This window comes from Ammospiza caudacuta, chromosome 33, assembly GCF_027887145.1.
Source record: "Ammospiza caudacuta isolate bAmmCau1 chromosome 33, bAmmCau1.pri, whole genome shotgun sequence".
Taxonomy (NCBI): Eukaryota; Metazoa; Chordata; class Aves; order Passeriformes; family Passerellidae; genus Ammospiza; species Ammospiza caudacuta.
In genome coordinates this window covers 2,596,311-2,616,371 of record NC_080625.1, presented here as the reverse complement: position 1 = coordinate 2,616,371, position 20,061 = coordinate 2,596,311, and the positions used below count along the sequence as shown (strand labels likewise).

Sequence of the window (20,061 nt, the reverse complement as noted above, 5' to 3'; positions counted from 1 at the left end):
TTCGTATGTTAGAAGCTACCTTTGTATCCCTGAATGAATCCAACCCTAACCTAACCGAATCCTGCTGGCTTTGTTACGACATCAAACCCCCCTTTTACGAAGGAGTCGCTCTAAACACTTTCTTCAGTTATTCCTCAGCCGATGCCCCTCACCAGTGCAGATGGGACACCCCTCACAAAGGAATCACCCTGAGTCAAGTCACAGGCCAGGGCAGATGCTTTGGCAATGCAACCCTAGCTAAGCGGAGAGGCAACATCTGCACCAAAATTGTCAAGCCTAACAGGAAAAACAACAAGTGGGCAGTCCCATCCGCATCTGGGATGTGGGTTTGCCAGCGATCTGGAGTGAGTACCTGTGTGTTCCTTGCCAAATTCAATGACTCTAACGACTTTTGTGTCCAAGTTCTGATTGTTCCTAGGGTCCTGTACCACTCAGACGAAGAAGTGTACCACCTTTTTGAGGAACCCAGCCGGCTCCACAAAAGAGAAATAATGACAAGTATAACTATCGCAAGGCTGCTCGGCCTGGGACCAGCTGGAACAGCCACGGGTGTCTCAGCCCTAGCGACCCAGCACCAAGGACTGTCACAGCTGCAACAGACCATTGACGAGGACCTGCAAAGGATCGAGAAATCCATCTCCTTTCTAGAGAAGTCGGTCTCCTCACTCTCAGAAGTGGTCTTGCAGAACAGGCGAGACCTGGACCTCCTGTTCATGCAGCAAGGGGGCCTACGTGCCGCCTTGAAAGAGGAGTGTGGTTTCTATGCAGACCACACGGGAGTAGTGAGAGACTCCATGGCAGAACTCCGGAATCGACTGGCTCAGAGACAGAAAGACAGGGAAGCCCAACAGGGCTGGTACGAGTCCTGGTTCAATCAATCACCTTGGCTAACCACTCTGATTTCTGCCTTGATAGGTCCATTGGCGATGCTGTTTCTAACAGTTACCTTTGGACCATGCCTGCTGAACAAGCTGGTCTCATTCGTTCAGAGCCGCCTGGAACGGACTAACATCCTGTTCGTAGGCCGACGACAGTTGCTTTGAATTCAACCAGGGAAGACTGCCAGTCACAAGATTTTCTGAACTTGTCTGGCAAAAGCTTACTCAGGTTTTCCAAAACCCCTTTCCCTTGTCAAGTTACAACCTTATACCTCATTTTAGTACCTATGTATATGACTACCTCATTCATTTGTGAAAAAGGGGGGGGAGATGTGGTAGATAGGGAAAAGGCGCTGTGGAAGATCACGCGATGTCACGGAAAGCCAGGACCCTTTGTTCCTCTAAGATAAGAGATTACCCTAGGAATGTGGCCCCACTAACAGTAGGAATGTGGCCCCACTAACAGTAGTGCCAGTAACTTTCCATTCCTTACCCAGTACTTTTCCATTCCTTACTAACCATAGATAAGAAGGACAAACCCCCTTTTGACGTAGAGACCCCTTAGACTATAAGACCCCACAAGAAGAAGTAATAAATGCCTTCTGACCGTCCATCATATTGATGTCTGCGTGTGTCATTGGCCCGAGCGACCCTGGAGAGTGGGCCGCCGTGCTGATCCTTAGAACCAGGTCGCCTGCCTTGATCCAGAAGGCAACAGGAGCAAGTGAACCAATACAGGAACATATTGAAACCAGCAGAACAATGCCCAGCACCTGGACTCTGTGTTGATCCATCACAAAGCAGGGGGCCTTGGATTGTGCCAGAGGGTCACAGAGACCTGACCAAGACCTTCCTGACTTCATCCCTGGGACCACTGACCCAATTTGGGACCACTGACCCAATTCAAGAGAAGAATTGCGCACACGTGAAGGACTAATAACCTCATTTTAATACAAAGCGGGGATGGGAGGTGCTGGGGTTATGCATATGTATTATTTTGGGAAATAAACAGAAGGCAAAAATCCTTGTGTGGTGCAGTCACGCATTTCAAGGATGACCCCTTCCAGGCCACCCACCAGAGTAATAAACATACCACTTTCTAACTTTAACTAGTTAGAGAGTCTTTGTCCCTGATTTTCAGTTTTAATGATTAAGTGACAATGCTATAGACCCAGAACTGACTACATCTGGGACTGCACAAAAGATTATGTGCATACAAAATAATAAGAAAGACCACTTGGAAGAAGCAAAAATTATTTATGAAAAAAAAGCATATAATGGAGGATAGAAAGAAAGAAATACTGCTCAAGCCAAATTATTTGTAAAAAGGGAAGAGGAAAGATTATTACAGATGCTTATTATATTGTTATATTAAGAGGAATCTTATATGTACAGTCTTAAAATAACTATGCTCTTATTTCTGCTGTTAATAAAAACTTAGACATGGCAGTAGTGGTAGCTGATCTAGTTAGGAGTGAACTGTCTGTTTGGTCGGGATAACATCCAGTGAACACGTCATGAGCACCCTGCTATTGATGTGCCAACTATCAGCATCTGCCGTCTGAAGAAAGTGTGGACCAAGGCCCAGAGTGGAAGTGATCAAGAGAGGGAACCAAAACCACAGCCAAGAAACACACATGCTCTAAAAAGGCAGAGCTGAGGATGAGCCATGCTAAACAGTTCCTGAAATATGTAAACTAGATGGTGGATATGCATAAGAGTCTATGAATATGCAACAGGCTGATGTAATAGAAATGGTATAAAAAGGATGTTTTCCAAACTAGCAGGGATGCTCTTGGCTTAGTACCAAGATGCACTGAGCTGTAATTTTTGTTTTACTGTCTCTGTCTCCTACTGTCCTTTATTAAAGTTTTAAATTTTAACAGGAAAGTGAACCGTGGTTTTCACAAGGGAAGATGGAATCTTAACGTGTATCGGTCCCTGGTTGCCAACTGCTGGTCGTAGTGGGGATTGTAAAACCGGTTCTTTTCTCATGTTTTAGCTTGTACGTTTCACTATGGGGCTACGCTCTTTGATGGCTTTTCTCACGATCTTTCCCCTCCTTCGTTTGCTCAAGGCTGCAATGAGTTCATCAATTTCACCTTCCCCGGTAGCTGCTGGAGCAGGAGCTCTCTGGTTCGGCTGACCCTGCTGTACCATATAATCTATTTTGCCTCCCCCCGATCCTAGGGAGCCCCACGCGGGATTTGCTGCGTCTTTTAACCCGGGCTGCGCGTCCGCCCGCGCCGGTGACGTCATCCCCCGAAGCCGCTCCCCGGCGTTCAGGGTTGCCATGGAAACTGACAGGGCTGGGAGCGGAGAGACCCCGCCCCCATGGGAGGTTCCCTCCCCGCCCTCCCGGCACAAGGCTCCGCCCCCGGCTCCTCCTCCTGCTCTCGGGGCGGTGCCGTGGGCGGTGCCCGCCATCCATCCCCTCCCCTCTCCCGGCACAAGGCTCCGCCCCGGCTCCTCCTCCTGGCCCGGGGCTGGCGCCGTCCCTGCCTGGCCGCGCTCGCCTTTCTCCTCCTTCCCCGGCTGGGCCCGGTCTGAGCTGCGCCTCCCCCGCCCCCCGATCGTGTCGGCGCTGGCGGCGGGGGGGCGGTGGCGGCGGGGGGGGCGCGCCTTGGCCCGGACCCGGCCGACACCACCCTCAGGGCGGGAGCGACTCGATCTGAGCCTTCTTCCTCCCTTGTTTTACTTTTCTTTGCCAATATTGGCTCTTTTCCCCCTTTTCTCCCCTTTTCCCTTTCAGACTAAGGGATGCTCTTCCTTTTGCTTTGCTGCGGGTCTCCCCTGACATGCTGACACCATAAAGAGCCTCGCATACTCCAGCTCACCTGAGCACCCTGAGTATTTGTCCTCGCGTCTACGGCAAATCAAACTTGATAATCATCTCTTATCCCAACTACCAAACTCGGGCCTCGTCTGATTGTCCTCTAGCTCCTCTATACCGCGACCAGATCTTTTCTGAGAGTCCAATGAGTTTGCATTTGAAAAACAAGGCTCCCCCCGGTAAGGGATCCCCAGTTTCTCAGTGCTAATCTCAGGGGACTGTCTCTCGGGATATTATCACTACAGCGCTCGCAGCAGAATATACACACGGAATTTTAACAGCTCTGAGTAGAAATTTAAAAAACCAACGAGAGAGAAAGAGCGAGATTCCGATCGCGGCGCTCCGGAGCGGCGCTGCGGGAACGATCCCTGCGCCAGCAGTGCCGGCCCCAGGCCAAGCCCAGCCCCGCAATCCAACCCCGCTGCTCACAGCGCCCGCCCTCCCCGGCCCGGGGCACAGCGAGCCCCGCACCCGCTGCGCCCCCGAGCACAAAACGCCCCTTCCCACCGCGCTCACCCGATAAACACAGCGCCCCTGCAGCCGCTCACGCCTCTCTCGCTCCTCCCGAGCTTCTCGGCCTCCCGCACCCTCTGCCCCGCACCTGGGCCCCGCCAGTGCCGCGGGCTGGCGGCAGCAGCTGCACCTTCCTCTGCCTCTGCTCCAGCCCTGCCCAGGTGCCTCGGCTCCCTTCGTGCTCGCCACAAACTGAGGCCTTCACAAGGCTGACCTAGAACAGAGGCCAGACACGGTTACACAATAAAGCAGGCATTTGTTAAAAGGCCTCCGTGGATACACCTTGGGCAGAACAAGAGCCCAGCCAGGGCTACGCCCAAGATGGACCAAAATGGCCACAAAATGGATGGCCGGTCACGAGGTCTGTCACTTTTATAAGTTCTGCTCCATTTGCATATTGGAGTTATTGTCCAATTATGTCTTTAGATTATTAAGCCCCATCCTTCTTGTTTTTCGCTCTTCAGTGCCCGTTGTTTATGCTCTTGGGCCTGAAGTTTGGATTATTTGTCCTTGGGTTCACAGCTAGAAAGGAATTGTTTTGTCTCCCTGCTCTGTGAGCAGAGCTCAGCCTCCCTTAATATGAAGCCCAGACCCAGAGAGTAAAGCAGCACAGAATCTGAAAAACAGAAAAGCCAAAACCTGAGGCATCAAATCCATGAGAGTCCCGCACACACTCACCACGCCTCCCCCTCGGCACCCCCCAGGCCCTCCCCATTGACTGAAGCCCCCCAAAACGCCCCCAGGCCCTTCCCCCTCATCCCCTCTGAGCCCCTGGCCTGTGTTCTCACCTGGGAAACCCCAAATCTTTGGGAATTCTCAACTGGGATTACCCAATTCCCTGGAAACCTCACCTGGGACCCCCAAAACCTCACCTGGGAACTCCAAACCTCACCTGAGACCTCCCAAAATGCTTCTGGGACCCCCAAACCCCCCCCCCAGGAGCCCCCCAAACTCTGCCTGGGATCCCCCAAGACCCCCAAAACACTGGTGACAGTGGGACAGAACTGGTGGCACCGGGTTGGTGACAGTGGGACAGAACTGGTGGCACCGGGTTGGTACCACTGGAATGATGACACAGGGCTGGTGGCACTGGGACAGCCCTGGGGACACTGGGGTGATGAAAGTGGGATGGAACTGGGGACACAGGTGGTGACACCAGGGCTACCCTGGTGGCACTGGGCAGGTGCCGCTGGGATGGATCTATGGACAGTGTGAGGGGACTGGTGGCACAGGGACAGGGGTACTGGGCTGGAACTGGAGACACTGGGAGGGGACACTAGGATGGGGACATTAGGAAGGGACTGGGGACACTGGGCTGGTTGCACTGGGGTGGAACTGGTGACACTGGGACACAACTGGTGACACAGGGGACAGAGGGGACAGGGGGGACATGAGGGTGACAGAGGGGACACGGGGGAATGGAGGGGACACAGAGGGTGGTGGGAGGGGACAGGGGGTCTCAAAGGGGACAGGAGGGTGTGGCAGGAAGGGGGAAAGGTGACAGAGGGGTGGAGGGGACCGAGGGCGGCAGCAGGGCAGAAAGCGGGGGGTGGCAGATGGCATTAGGGGCTGACGAAGAGACAGAGGGGACAGCAGACGCCTCCAGGGAGGGGACAAAGGGGCCACCCCAGGAGGCCACAAGTGCCACCAGGTCCCTGACACCTCTCCTGTTCCCTTCCCAGTGCCTGGAGGCTGTGGTGGCCGTGGGCAAGGTGGCAGCCACTGTGACCAGGCCACAGAGGGGCATGTGGCAGCACGTGTCCCCAAAGTCCCTGAGTGCAAACCTGGGGAGATTCACCTGGTACCTCCATAAGACCCTCAACTATCACGCTGTCACCTCACTGTGCAACTCCAGTGTCTCCTCCCTGGGTCAGGCCCTGGCACCAACCTGGGACCACCTGAGCCGATGTTAGAGCCATGGGCAGCGCCTGGTGGCCTGGTGGGACTCCTTGGAGGTCTCAAGAACAGCTGGGACTGGCTGGCCAGGGAGGCCACCGAGCTCCGTGACACCTGCAGGGACACAGTCACCACTGCTGCCATCACTGCAGCCACCGTCACTACCGTGCCTGGAACCTGCAGGACAAGGCCGCCCACTGGGGGACGTCTCTGCACAACCTGGTGGCCACGGCCCAGCGGCCGTCGGTGGCCCTGGCCAAGGAGGAGGGGGCCTCGGCAGTGGCCGCGCTTGAGGCCTGGCTGGCAGTGGTCACCAGTGAGGAGGAGGCGGCCACCAAGGCCATGAGAGAGGCCATGGTGGCCAGCAGCTGGTTGAGAGTGCCACCAGGAGGGGACAGCAGGCACAGGTGGCCCTGGGGCCACTGGAGCGCTTGGTGGCTGCATGTGACGAAGCCACCGCGTTCCCCCGGGAGCTGCAGCGCCAGCTCAGGGACATTGAGGCCACCCTGGAGGGGACAAATGAGGCATCCCCCGATGTCCCTGAGGCCATGGTGGCCGAAGTGGCAGAAGCCGAGTTGCTGTTGGAGGCCAGTGCCCACCTGGCCACACGTCACCTGCTGAGGACACTTGGGAACATCCACAAACTCCTTTTCAGTTGCTATGGTGGCCATGGTGGCCCCGGTAGCCCATGCGGCTAAGCAGTGCCAAAAATGCCATCGAGGAAATTCCGAGGGTGCTGCAGGGACAGTGATGTCCCTGCTGTGATGTCATTGGGGTAGCGACGTCACTGGGGAGCCTTGTGGGCACTCAGGTGCCCCCAGGCACTGGGACACCCCCGTGCATTGACAGCACTCCCCCCATCATCGAGCTCCAGGACTGGGGCTGAGCCCCCCTCTCCTGTACCAACCCCCACAAGCACCGGGCCTGGAACCCCCTCTGTGCCTCCCCACCCATCCTAGGGGTTCTGCCCCCTCCCCTTTGAACCCCAGAGCTGCGGAATCCCCTGGGAACAGCACTGGGACCAGGGCAGGCCCAGGAGTGAGACCAGAGGGGCTCTGAGCGCTGGGGGAGCACAGGGGGGGTCCCCAACACCGAGGGGGTCCCTTGGGGCTTGACCCTGTGACCCCCCCCTGTTATCAGCCAGGACCCCCCGTTATCACCAGGGACCTCCCCAATTTACTGGGCCTCCTCTCGCACCAGGACCCACCCTTCACTAACCCCTAAAAGTGCTTGGACTCCCCTGGTCCATGAACCCCCCTCCAGTGCACCAGGATCCCGCACTCACTGCCCCTTCCCCATCCGTGGGATCCCCTCACACTCACCAGACACCCCCACTGACGAGGACCCCCCAGTCCATGGGACTCCCCCCACACTCACCATGCCCCCCCTCAGAACCCCGCAGGGCCCTCCATTGATAGGAATAGTCCCAAATGATCTCAAATCCTGGATCCCAAACAACCCCAATGCACTCAAAGATCTCAAATCCTACTGGACACTCAAAACCAATTCTAAATGCTCTCAAATCCCAAACCCTGGATCCCAAAAAATCCCAGATCCCAAATGCTGCCAGATACCCCAAATCTGATCCTGAAAGATCTCCAATCCTGGGTCCTCAAACAATCCCAAATCCCAGACCCCAAATCCTGCTGGATCTTCATAAACAATCCCCAAAACCAATTCCAAATCCGGGTTCTGGCAGGGGAAATCAGAGCCCTGTGTGGGGTAAATGGGCCCTGAGGGGGTAAATGGGGTCCTGGAAGGATAAATGGGGTCCTGAGGGGGAAATGGTTTGTGAGGGATAAATGAATGCCCTGAGGGGTAAGTGGGGTCCTGAAAGGATGAATGGGGGTAAATCAGGGTCCTGTCCGGGGAAATCAGGGCCCTGAGGGGTCACTGAGGTCCTGGCAGGGAAATGGAGCCCTGATGGATGGATCCAGGCCCCGAGGGGTTAAAGCCAGCCCCAAAAGGTTCCCTGAGGTCCTGGCAGGCCCAGTTCTGCCCCTCGGGGGAGGATCAGGGCGTGGGGCCCTCCCTCCTCCGAGCCTCGACGCCCTCTGCCCTCAGAGCTCCGGCCGCAGCCTCTGGATGGAGACCGGGATGGAGCTCAAGGTGGGAACCCCAAAACCCCGAGGTCACCCCCAGTGGGCACCCGAGGGGATCTGGGAGGATTTGGGGGGACTTGGTGAAGTTTGGGAATCCCCAGGGCCAGGGCTGCAGCTGGGAGGGCAAAGAGAACTGGAAAGTTCTGGAGTCTTGGGAGTTCAGAGGGGCTGGGGAGGGGGAAAAGGGGGGTGGGACTCCCCAAATTCCTAGGGGGATTCAGGTGGAACACCCCAGAATCTCACCTGGGTACCTGGGAACCCCAAAACCTCCCTGGAGCCTCACCTGGGACACCTGGGAAACCCAAAATTCTTGTGAATTCGCATCTGGGACACCCAGATCTCATCTGGGAGTCCCTTGAGATCCTCACCTGGTCCCCTGGGACTCCCCCAAATCCTCACCTGGGCAGCTGGGAAACCCCAAATCTTAATTCTCAACTGGGAAGCCACAAATATCTGGGAAACCTCACCTGGGACCTCCAAAACCTCACCTGGGGACCCTTTCAGTCTCTTGGGAGCCTCACCTGGCACCCTCTTGACCCCTCTGTCCACCCTGACTACCCTGTGCTGTGCCCCCTGTTCACCTGGGACCCCCAAAACCCCATATGGACCCCCCCTCAAAACCCTTCAAGGGCCTGCAAAAGCCCCCTCAGGATCCCCCAAACGTCATCTGGGGCCCCCCACGGCCCAAAAACCTCACCTGAGACACCCCAACCCTGTCGGGCCACCCCTGAATACCCCTCTGGACCATCCAAAAACTTGCCCAGAACGCCCAAACCCCACCAGCGACCCCCCAAACTTCCCTCCCCGAACTCCCCAAACCACTCCCCCCTCCCCTAACCCCCCTTTCATGTCCCCAGGTGTCCCCCCCTGCCCTCCCTCCCGAGGTGGACTCAGCAGAGGCCGCACGGGACCGGGCCCTGGAGGCCCTGGTGGCCCTGGCCGAGGCCTTGGGGACACCGGACAGCATCCCCACGGCACTGGCTGAGGCCGAGGCTGCACTGAGACAGGCCCGGGTGGCCCGGGAGGGGTTGCAGGGGGCCCGGGAGGCCGCTGTGGCCCCGGCTGAGGCCCTGGGGACCCTGGGGGACGAGGACGAGCAGCGGCTGCGGCAGATCGGGGCCAAGGCTGAGGAGGAGGCAGCGGCGCTGGAACGCGAGGAGCGACGGGCACGGCGGTGCCAGCACTGGCTGCAGGCTGGGCATGGGCTGACCATGGGGCTGATGGTGCTGTGTGGGACCGTGTGTGAGTAAAAAACCAGTATGGACCAGTATAAACCATTATAGGCCAGCAGTGATCAGTATAGAGCAGTGTGGAGCAGTTTAGAGCAGTGGGAGGTAGCGTGGACGAGCATAGACCAATAGAGACCATTATGAACCAGTTTAGGCCAGAATAAACCAGTTCAGATCAGTATACATCTTTTTAGAACAGTGGGAGGCAGTTCAGACCAGTTCAGATCAGATCAGACCAGTGTGAGATTCTACAGACCAGGAGGGACTTTCTCCTGTGCTTACCAGTATAGACCAGTATGGACCAGTACAGAGCTGTGGGGACCGGTTCAGACCAGTATGAACCAGTATAAAACAGTTCAGACCAGAATGGACAGTATGAATATCTACAGCCCAAAAGAGACTTTCCCCTGCCCTGACCAGTATAGGCCAGTTCAGACCAGTATAGACAAGTTTGGACCAGTGTAGAGCATCATGGGGCAGCAGGGGATGCAGGGAACCAGTACAGACCAGTTCAGACCAGTTTGGAGCCCTACCGACCAATAGAGACCTTCCCCTGCCCCAGGATGGGGACACTGGGATGGAACTGGTTACACTGGGATGGGGACACTGGGACAGGACTGGGGAAACTGGGACAGGACTGGTGACACTGAGATGGTGACATCGGTATGGAGACAATGGGGCGGTGGCACTGGGATGGTGACATTGGTATGGGGACAATGGGGCGGTGGCACTGGGCTGTCAGTGGGAGCACTGGGATGGAACAGGGGACACTGAGTTGGTGACACTGGAATGACGACACGGGTGTGGTGGCACTGGGATGGGAACAGGGGACACTGAGTTGGTGACACTGGAATGATAACACGGGTGTGGTGGCACTGGGATGGGAACAGGGGACACTGAGTTGGTGACACTGGAATGATGACACGGGTGTGATGGCACTGGAATGGGAACAGGGGACACTGGGTTGGTGACAATGGAATGATGACACGGGTGTGATGGCACTGGAATGGGAACAGGGGACACTGGGTTGGTGACACTGGAATGATGACACGGGTGTGATGGCACTGGAGTGGGAACAGGGGACACTGGGTTGGTGACACTGGAATGATGACACGGGGCTGGTGGCACTGAGGCAGCCCTGGGGACAATTGGGTGCTGACAGTGGGATAGAACTAGTGGCACTGGGATGGAACTGGTGACACTGGGACATGGCTGGGAATACTGGGACAGGGACATGAGACGGGACAGGGAACACTGGGTCAGGACTGGGGAAGCTGGGATGGCACTGGTGACACTGGGATGGGGACACTGGGGCAGAATGGGGGACACTGGGGAGAAACTGGGGACGGTAGGATTGAACTGGTAACACTGGGCTGGGACTGGTGACACTGGGATGACTCCCTTGGTTGGTGGCACTGGGATGGAACTGGGAACACTGGGAAGGGACACTGGGATGGCGACATCAGGAAGGGACTGGGGACACTGGGATGGTGACATTGGTATGGGGACAATGGGGTGGCGGCACTGCGCTGGAACCGGGAGCACTGGACTGGCACTGGGAGCCCTGGGATGGAACTGGGGGCACTGGGATGGTGGTTCTGGGCTGGTAGCACTGGGAGAGGACTGGTGACACTGGGTTGGCCGCACCGGGACAGCCCTGGGGACACTGGGGTGGTGACACTGGGATGGAACTGGTGGCTCTGGGATGGAACCGGTGACACTGGGGTGGTGACACCAGATCAACCCTGTTGGCGCTGGGCTGCTGACACCAGGACTGGGACACTGGGCTGGAACTGGGGACAGTGGGAGGTGACTAGTGACACTGGGACAGGACTGAAGACACTGGGCTGGTGGCACAATGATGGAATTGGTGACACTGGGATACAACTGGGAACACTGGGACAGGGACACTGGGACAGGATGGGGGACAGTGGGACAGGATTGGGGAAACTGGGAGGGAACTGGGGACACTGGGGACACTGGGATGATGACATTTGGATGGATCTGGTAACACTGGGATGGTGACAATGGTATGGGGACAATGGGGTGGTGGCACTGGCCTGACACTTGAAGCGCTGGGATTGAACTGGAAGCACTGGGATGGAACTGGGGACACTGAGATGCTGGCACTGGGACAGGACTGAGGACACTGGTCCTGCAACTGTGTTGGTGACGCTGGGCTGGTGGCACTCAGATGGTGACAGTGGGACAGAACTGGTGGCACTGGGATGGAGCTGGTGACACCGGGGTAGTCCTGGTGCCACTAGACAGGTGGCACTGGGCGTCCCTGGTGCCACATGTCCGGTGTCCCCATGTCCCTGCAGTGTCCCTGGACTCAGCCCGCACCGCCCTGGGGGTGACCGAGGATGGTCAACTGCTGCTGGCCCTGACTGTGGTGGCCGTGTCCTGCCAGGTGGCCTGGCGGGACTTGGGGACATCACAGCGTCACCTGGCCACTGCTGCGGGCCACCAGCGGGAAATGGCCCAGCGCCTGCATGACCGTGCCCAGCAGGTGGCAGCTGCCAGGGCCAGCGCCAAGGCCACCGCAGACACCAATGAGGTCACCGCGGATGTGCTGAAGCAGCTGGAGGTGGTGATGCGGGCGCTGGGGACATTGGTGGATGCTGTCACCCATGACAGGGAGGTGACACCCTGGGGGACACGGGGACATGGCTTCCCAAGCACTGCCCTGGCACTCAAGGACATCATAAAGTGCTTGGCAAAATGGCGGGAGGGTCACAAGGAGGTGACGCGGAAACTGGAGGCAGCCCATAGAGTGCTGGTGGGGCAGGGGGAAGGACAGGCTGGGGACGTGGGGGTGGCACTGTCACCGCTGGGGCACGGGGACACCCTGAGGGATATTGGGGACCTTGGACACACCCCTGTGTCCTTCCCTTGGGGACCCCCTGGCCTTCCTGACATCTCCTGTCCTGTTTTGGGTCACCACAATGTCCCTGATGTTCCCCAGTATCCAAAACAGGATCCCAGTGTCCCCTAGTGTCCCCAGCAGGACACCGGGCTACATTTGGGCCCTGCTGGGGACAGGGCGGGGACATCAAGGCCTGTTGGGGACACTCAGGGGACATCAGGGTCACGTTGGGGACACTGGGGGGGATATCTGGGCTCTGTTGGGTGCCCTGAGGGGATGCTGGGGACATTGGGCTCCTGTTGGGGACATCAGGGAAGACATTGAGTCCCTGTTGGGTCACTTAGGGGATACTGGGGGTGTGTTGGGGGACAACAGGGCCCTGTTGAGGACCCTGAGGGGACATTGGGGTCCTGTTGGAGACACTCAGGGGACACTAGGGCCATGTGGGGACCCTGAGGGGACATGGAGGTGCGTCAAGGGGACATCGGGCACCCCGCAGGTGGGGGGGGCGGGGCCAGGGGTGTGACGTCACCTCTTCCTGTTTACTGCCGCCGTGCAACGTTCCTGTGTGTCACCCAAGTGTCCCCCGGGCGTCCCCCGATCCTGTCCCCTGAGGCCATGGAGCCCCGTGAGGTACGGCAATCCAGGTGTGGTGTGGGGGGTGGGAGGGAGAGGGGACAGGGGATTGCAAAGGGAACAGGGGTGTGGCAGGACTAGGGCAGGTGACAGAGGGGTGGAGGGGACCGAGAGTGGCAGGGGGGAACAAATGGAGGGTGGCGCGGGTGGCAGAGGTGACGAGGAGGTGACAAAAGGACAGAGGGGAGAGCAGAGCCCTCCAAGGAGGGGACAAAGGGGAACCCCAGGAGGGGACAGAGGCCATCCCAGGAGGCTACGAATTCCATGAGGTCTCCGTCACCTCCCCTGTCCCCTCCACAGCTGCTGGAGGCACTGGTGGATGTGGTGGCCACACTTGGTGAGCTGGCAGCCACTGTGGCCGGACCATACAGGGATGTGCTGCTGAGCATGCACCCAGAAGCCCTGTACACGGCCCTGGGGACCTTCATCGATCACCTCTGGGACACCCTGGACCAGGGAGGTAACACCCTGAAGCGCCCCGGTGTTGCCTCCCTGGGCCAGGCCCTGGATGCCTTTAGGGCCAACCTGGGGGCCACCTGGGCCCATGTGACAGCCGCAGCCAGTGCCTGGTGGGACCCGGTGGCTACACTTGAGGACAGCTGGGCCCGGCTGGCCCGAGAGGCCACCGAGCTCCGTGACGCCTGCAGGGATGCGGCCACTGCCGAGGCCACCACTGCGGGCACCAGCAGCGCCCTGGCTGGAGACCTGCAGGACAAGGCCACCGGTTGGGGAAAGCTCTGGACAACCTGGTGGCTGAGGCCAGGCAGCTGCCGCTGGCCCTGGACAAGGAGAAGATGGCCTCGGCAGAGGCAGCGCACGAGGCCCGGCTGGCGGCCGCCAGCAAAGAGATGGAGGCAGCCTCCAAGGCCATGGAAGATGCCATGGTGGCCAGAAGCAAGGGGGGGGCGGCCACCAGGAGGGGAGAGCGAGCAGAAGCAGCCCTGGGGCTGCTGGAGCGCTTGGTGGCTGCGTGTGACAAAGCCACCGCGTTCCCCCGTGAGCTGCAGTGTTGGCTCAGGGACATCGAGGCCGCCCTGAAGGAGACAAATGAGGCATCCCCTGATGTCCCTGAGGCCTTGGTGGCTGTAGTGGCCAAGGTCGAGCGGCTGTGGGAGGCCAGCGCCCACCTGGCCACATGTCACCTGCTGGGAACACTTGGGGACATCCGCAGGCTTCTCTTGAGTACCCCTGGTGGCCCTGGTGGCCTCAGTGGCCGTGCAGTGGCCAAGCAGTGCCAAAAAGCCATCGAGGACATCCCAACGCTGCTGCGGGGACAGTGATGTCACCACTGTGATGCCATCAAGGGTGGTGAAATCACTGGGGACATCACTGGTGTCACCTGTCCACTCCCTCCTCCCTGCCAGAGATTTGAGACGAGTTTGGGGAATTTTCTGGGAATTTTCATTACATTTGCCCCAAATCCTGACGGGAATTCCTGGGGTCATGTCACTGGGGTCGCTCTTGGGACACTCTGAGGCCACTCAGGGCCACTCAGCGGTGGGTTGGGGGGATGAATGAAGCAGCTTTCCACCATGGGTACAGAAGACCGTTTCTCAAGCCTCCTCAAAAACCTTCAGGTCCCTTTCCCTCCCTGGGCAGTTTCACCTCCAATGCCCAATTTCCCTGTGCTGGTGACAGATTGGGCCTCAGCTGTTCAATTGCCCTTTTCCCTTTTAGGGCCTCTGCCCCAGGGAGCTCTGTCCCATTCTCCTCCCCCTGCTCCCGTTTGCCTTGCCCTGACAGGGTCTCACTTCCCTCTGGGGGTGGCTCCTTGCACGCGGGTTCCCCTCATCAATAGTGGCTCCATTATCTTTGCTTTCCCCTTGGCTTTCTCATCATCCCTCCCTCCGTACATTGACCTTTTGGGCTTCCTTCAACAGGTCATTCAATCCCTTATCCTGCCATTCCCCCAGTCTTGCAGCTTTTCCTTATATCCAGCCAAGCATTCATGACAAATGTTATTTTCAATAAAGCTTGTCCAGCTATTGTATCAGTCTATACCTGAGTATTGTCTCGTATTTCTTTTTAGCTTCTCCAGCCATTCAGTTGGAGTCTCATCCTTCTTTTGTTGTTCAGCAAATGCCCTATGATTGTTCTGAGTTGGTGGAGCAGCCTCCCTAATTCCCCTGATAATTAATGCTCTATAATCTTCCATGTTTTACCTTTCCCCGGGATTATGGTGGTCCCAATCAGGGCATTGCAGGGGCATTTTCTGCTCCCCATGGGGTCTATGTTGTGCAGGGTGCCTTTCCCAAATCCACATCCCCACTAGTCGGATCATTTTTATTTCCTCAGGTGTAAACAAAAGGTTAATTCTGGATTCCACTTTGTCCCAGTTATAAACATTGGGTCCCAAAATTGGTCTACTTGTTCTTCTAATCCAATCAGATCTTCACATAGAACTTTTATTTCCTTTTTAAATGCTCTCACTTTGGAGGAATTAAGTGGGGCAGTGACAAACCCGATTCCCTGTGTGCCCCACCCAATGGCACTTCCCAGAGGGGGTTTAGTGCCACTGCTTGGTTCTCATTTTTTCCATTCCCCTCGCTGGACTGCTCTGCCCCAGGTATCCTGGCTGGGTCCATCAGGGGGTGCATCAAGTGCTGGCAGATATGGAGGGGACAGATGCTCTAAGGGGTCCCAGGTTTTAATGTCTTTTAATTTAAATGTGTTTGCCTCCCCCAGGAAAACCTTGCCTTTCCAACTGGCAGCAGAATCTGTTTTTTCCTGACTGACTGGTTCTTTGGCATTCGCATGAATATTCAAAGTTTGGCACATCCACCCCTCAAAGGAACTCTATTTTGGCCAGATCAGATCAATGATAAATGATCAGATCTTATCTCCTGTTTAGTCTATTTTCTCATATAATAATGTATCATTTTGATTCTGTTTTCATTCTTTGTGCCAGGGTTATGTAGCCACCATGCCATTTTTATCCCTAGGAGGCTGTTTGGAGGTGTATCCATGGATGTTTCCCTGCTCCACTTTCCCCTGGGGGTTTTCTCCTTGTTTGCTTTGTGTCCCATTTTCTCAGCTTATCCCAGCACTGTCCCCACACCTTTGTTTTTTCCATCTTTCTTAATTTCCAAGCAAATCTGACTCTCTGCCTTTCACGTGTATTATCCCAGTCCTTCTCAGGTACTGTTCAGGTTCCTGGAAGCAAATGCTACTTTCCCACACACTATTTCCTACAGTAATTAAAAAAAAATTAATGCCCAGTTCCTGGCTCTCTATTCCACTCTTTCCCACTCCTGGCCCCAGGCACTCTTTAGTGTTGCTGTGCAGTGCCACCTCTCATGACAGATTTTACACTCACACCATATCCAAGGATCACATCCCACTCCACAACTGAAACACAAAGTTACACTCATATGTGTTGTGATGGGAATCATTCATTGGAGGCACAGAAACAACTCGAACTCTCAAAGGTCCTTGTGACAAACTGCCTCATTTATTGTTCGGACCCTCTTTATATAGGGGGTTTGAATCTCCTGGCTTAAGACAGCTGATGGGATGGGTTCTCTCTCTGCCCTGCTCTCTGGCCAGTGCTGTATCTGCATCTAAACCTGAACAGGGTTGGCTGAAGTCTTTGCTTGGGTTTGACTCCAACCTATCCCTGCCTTATCCAGGGACTTGTTTTCTTCTGGGCTGGTTGAGTTTAGGGGGCAGCTTGAGCTCAGCTGCAATGTGACAACTCACCCTCTTGGTTAGACTAAAAAATTAAATTAGGAGCCTAGTTGAATAAGGCTTTTTCCACCCAACTCAGCAAGCCCAGTCTCCCACAGCTAGTGATGTACCTCATGTATCACTGGGGTTGTGACATTCACATCCACAAGCTGTCAGGCAAAACCACCAGCATTACAATTCTTTAGGTTAGCATGTCACAGACTTAATGTTTAGAAGTTACAAAGTTCCAACTTAACACTACAAACAGTAAACAATTCAACTCAAAACTAATTCAATTAAAACCACACACATTACTACTCATGGGTTGTAAATATTTGAGTCTTGGAATAAGGTGATGGGCAGATTGTCTTACCATTGACAATCTTCTGCTTCCAACGTGCTCTTGGCTTTCCAGGTTATGCTGTGATTTTATTGGAAAACATCAGAGAAATGTGAGAGTAGGAGCGTTTGAAATAAACATCAAAATTTTATAACATCCATAGTGGCTTTCAGAGCTTGTTGATCATACTTTTCTCCTCGTTGAAGTAAAATAAAAGTTCATACCTTCATGACTGGTTGTTCCTCTGTGGAGGTTAATCTGCCTCTTTCTTTCGTGAGATTTTCCTTCAATTTTTCAGCTTTTTTCTTTCTCTGACTCCTACACCACTCAGTTTTTTAGCCTTACTGTCAGTTCTCAGCTCCTTCACTGTCTGGGTTTCTTGCCTTACCAACTTTTCCCGGCTCCTACACGGTTGAGTCTCCCCTGCTCTGCACACAGAAAATGGCTGAGGCGCATCACTTTGTGGATCACTGCGTATCACGGTGGGGGCCGTTCATCGGCGACATACAAACAGCCCAACTCTCCAAGGTCCTTGTGACAAACAGCCTCAGGTTTATTCTCGCAGCTCCTTTTACAGGAGCTCCACATTTCCCTCGCTTACACATGTGATTGGTTGGGGTCTTAGCACCGTCCAGCTCCCTGGCCAATGATAGGTCTGCATTTAGGGCTGAATGACATTGGCTGAGGGTCCTTGTATAGAACTGAATCCAACCTATCCTTCTTCACTCAGGGACTTGTTTGCTTCTAGGCTGGTTGAATCAGGGGGGCAGCTTCAGACTGGTTGCACTGTGACACCCCTGCCCTGAACAGTTTAGACCAATATAGACCAGTTCAGACCAGTATAAACCAATACAGACCAGTATAAACCAGTATGAATATCTACAGAGCAGTAGACACTTTTCCCTATGCTGACGAGTATAGACCAGTTCAGACCAGTATTGACCAGTATGAGACTCTATAGAGCAGGTGGGACTCTCCCCTGCCATGCCCAGTATAGACCAGTATGAGCCAGTATAGAGCAGTATGGACCTGTTCAGAGCAGTGGGGACCAGTTCAGATTGGTATGGACCAGTATAATCAAATTCAGACCAGTATGAACCAGTATGAACCAGTATGAATATCTACAGACCAACAGAGACTTTCCTCTGCCCTGACCAGTATGAAACAGTTCAGACCAGTATAAACCAGTATGGACCAGTAAAGAGGAGCAGGAGATGCAGGAAACCAGTACAGACCAGTAGAGACCGGTAGAGACGAGTTCAGACCAGTATGGAGCTCTACAGACCAGTAGAGACCTTCCCATGCCCCGGGATGCGGACACAGGGATTGAACTGACACATTGGAGGGAACACTGGGATGGAACTGGGGACACTGGAATGGTGACATTGGTATGGGGACAATGAGAGATGGTGGCACAGGGCTGGCAGTGGGAACACTGGGATGACACTGAGAGCACTGGAATGGAAGTGGGGACACTGGGCTGGTGGCACAGGAATTGAACTGGTGCCACTGCACTGTCCCTGGTGCCACCTCTGTGGTGACTCCCATGTCCCCACAGTGTCCCCACATGAACCCAGTGTGTCCCCATTGTCCCAAGAGGACATTTTGGGAACACTTGGGCACTGTTGGGGACACTCAGGGGACATTGGGATCCTTTTGGGAACATTGGGGGCACATTTGGGACCCACGATGGCCCCTCAAGGGAGGGGCAGTGGGCGGGGCCAGGGGTGACATCACCTCTCCCTGCCTCCCCCCCCGCCCCCCCACCTCCCTGCCTGTGTTCAGAGTGTCTCCTGGGAGTGTCACCTCCCTCTGCCAGCACTCCTGGAGTGTTCCCAGCGTCCCCAAGGCATCCCCACAGTGTCCCCAGCGGCCATGGAGCCCCAAGAGGTGCGACAATCCCGGTCTAGTGTGGTAGATAGGGACAGGCGATCGGAAGATCACGCGATGTGATGGAAAGCGGCAGGATTCCTTTTCCCCTAATCCCCTGAGATAAGAGACCACCCTAGGAATGTAACTAGGAATGTAGCCCACCTAATGATAGTAATGCTGGTAACTTTTCACTCCTTACTAACCATAGATGGTATTGCAGACCCCCCCTCTGACATAGAGAGACCCCTTAGACTATAAAACTCCACGAGAAGAGATAATAAAGGCCTTTGAGCATCTACCACATTGGTGTCTGTGTGCTCTTTGGCCTGAGCGACCCTGGTGAGTTTGGGTCGCCGTGCTGCTCCTCAAAACCAGGTCGCTTTGCCTTATATCAGAAGGCAACAACTGGTGCCGATACCTGGGAGGGAGCTCGGGTAATGGGATTCGCCTGGACGAGAAACAGCGGCTGCAGTGGCAGGACCGTCAGCAGCGGGGGGGACACCCCCGGACCCGTGTGGACCATGGAAGCCTTAGCGAAGGTTGTAAGTCAGATGCATGCGCAATGGGGTATTGAGTGTAAGCTTAAAGACCTATGTCTTGCATTTCCGAGACTGATTAAGCTTGGGTCCATAGAAAGCCCAATAGATATCCTCCATCCAGAGGCTTGGGATAATTGTACAAAGGCTCTGGCGGAGGACACCATGTCCTCAGGCTCAGGGAAAGCCCTAAAATCGTGGGGCGGAGTTATCCAGGCTCTGCAAAAAGCTCGACAAGAGCAAGAAACCTGGAAAGCCACATGAACTTATTTACTAGCCACGCCACAGCTGCGGGTGGGCGCAGCAACGCAGACTGCGGAGGATTTTGATCAGATTGGCAGCGTGGAACCAAACAGTATGTTGACAAGCAATCAATTATTAATTAACTACTAACTCTTAAGTTCCTCAAGGCCTTCCCATTTTTTGATTAACTCTAATAAAGCTTATCTCTAACTGAAACCTCAGCTCCTTTAAAATCTCTAAATTTCTCAAAGTTTATGTCTCACAGGGATGTGGCCACTAATGAGGCCACCACTGCGGCCATGGCCACTGCCCTGGCTGGGGACCTGCAAGACAAGGCCACCTGCTAGGGGACATCAATCCACAACCGGGTGGCCGCAGCACAGCAGCCGCTGGTGGCCCTGGCCAAGGAGGAGGTGACCCCAGCGGTTGCTGCGCTTGAGGCCCGGGT

General features: G+C 55.5%; 1 pseudogene; it reads left to right on the top strand.

Moving 5' to 3' along the window:
* Window positions 1-20,061, top strand: part of LOC131570213 (uncharacterized) — a 1,483,036-nt pseudogene that overhangs the window by 981,740 nt on the left and 481,235 nt on the right.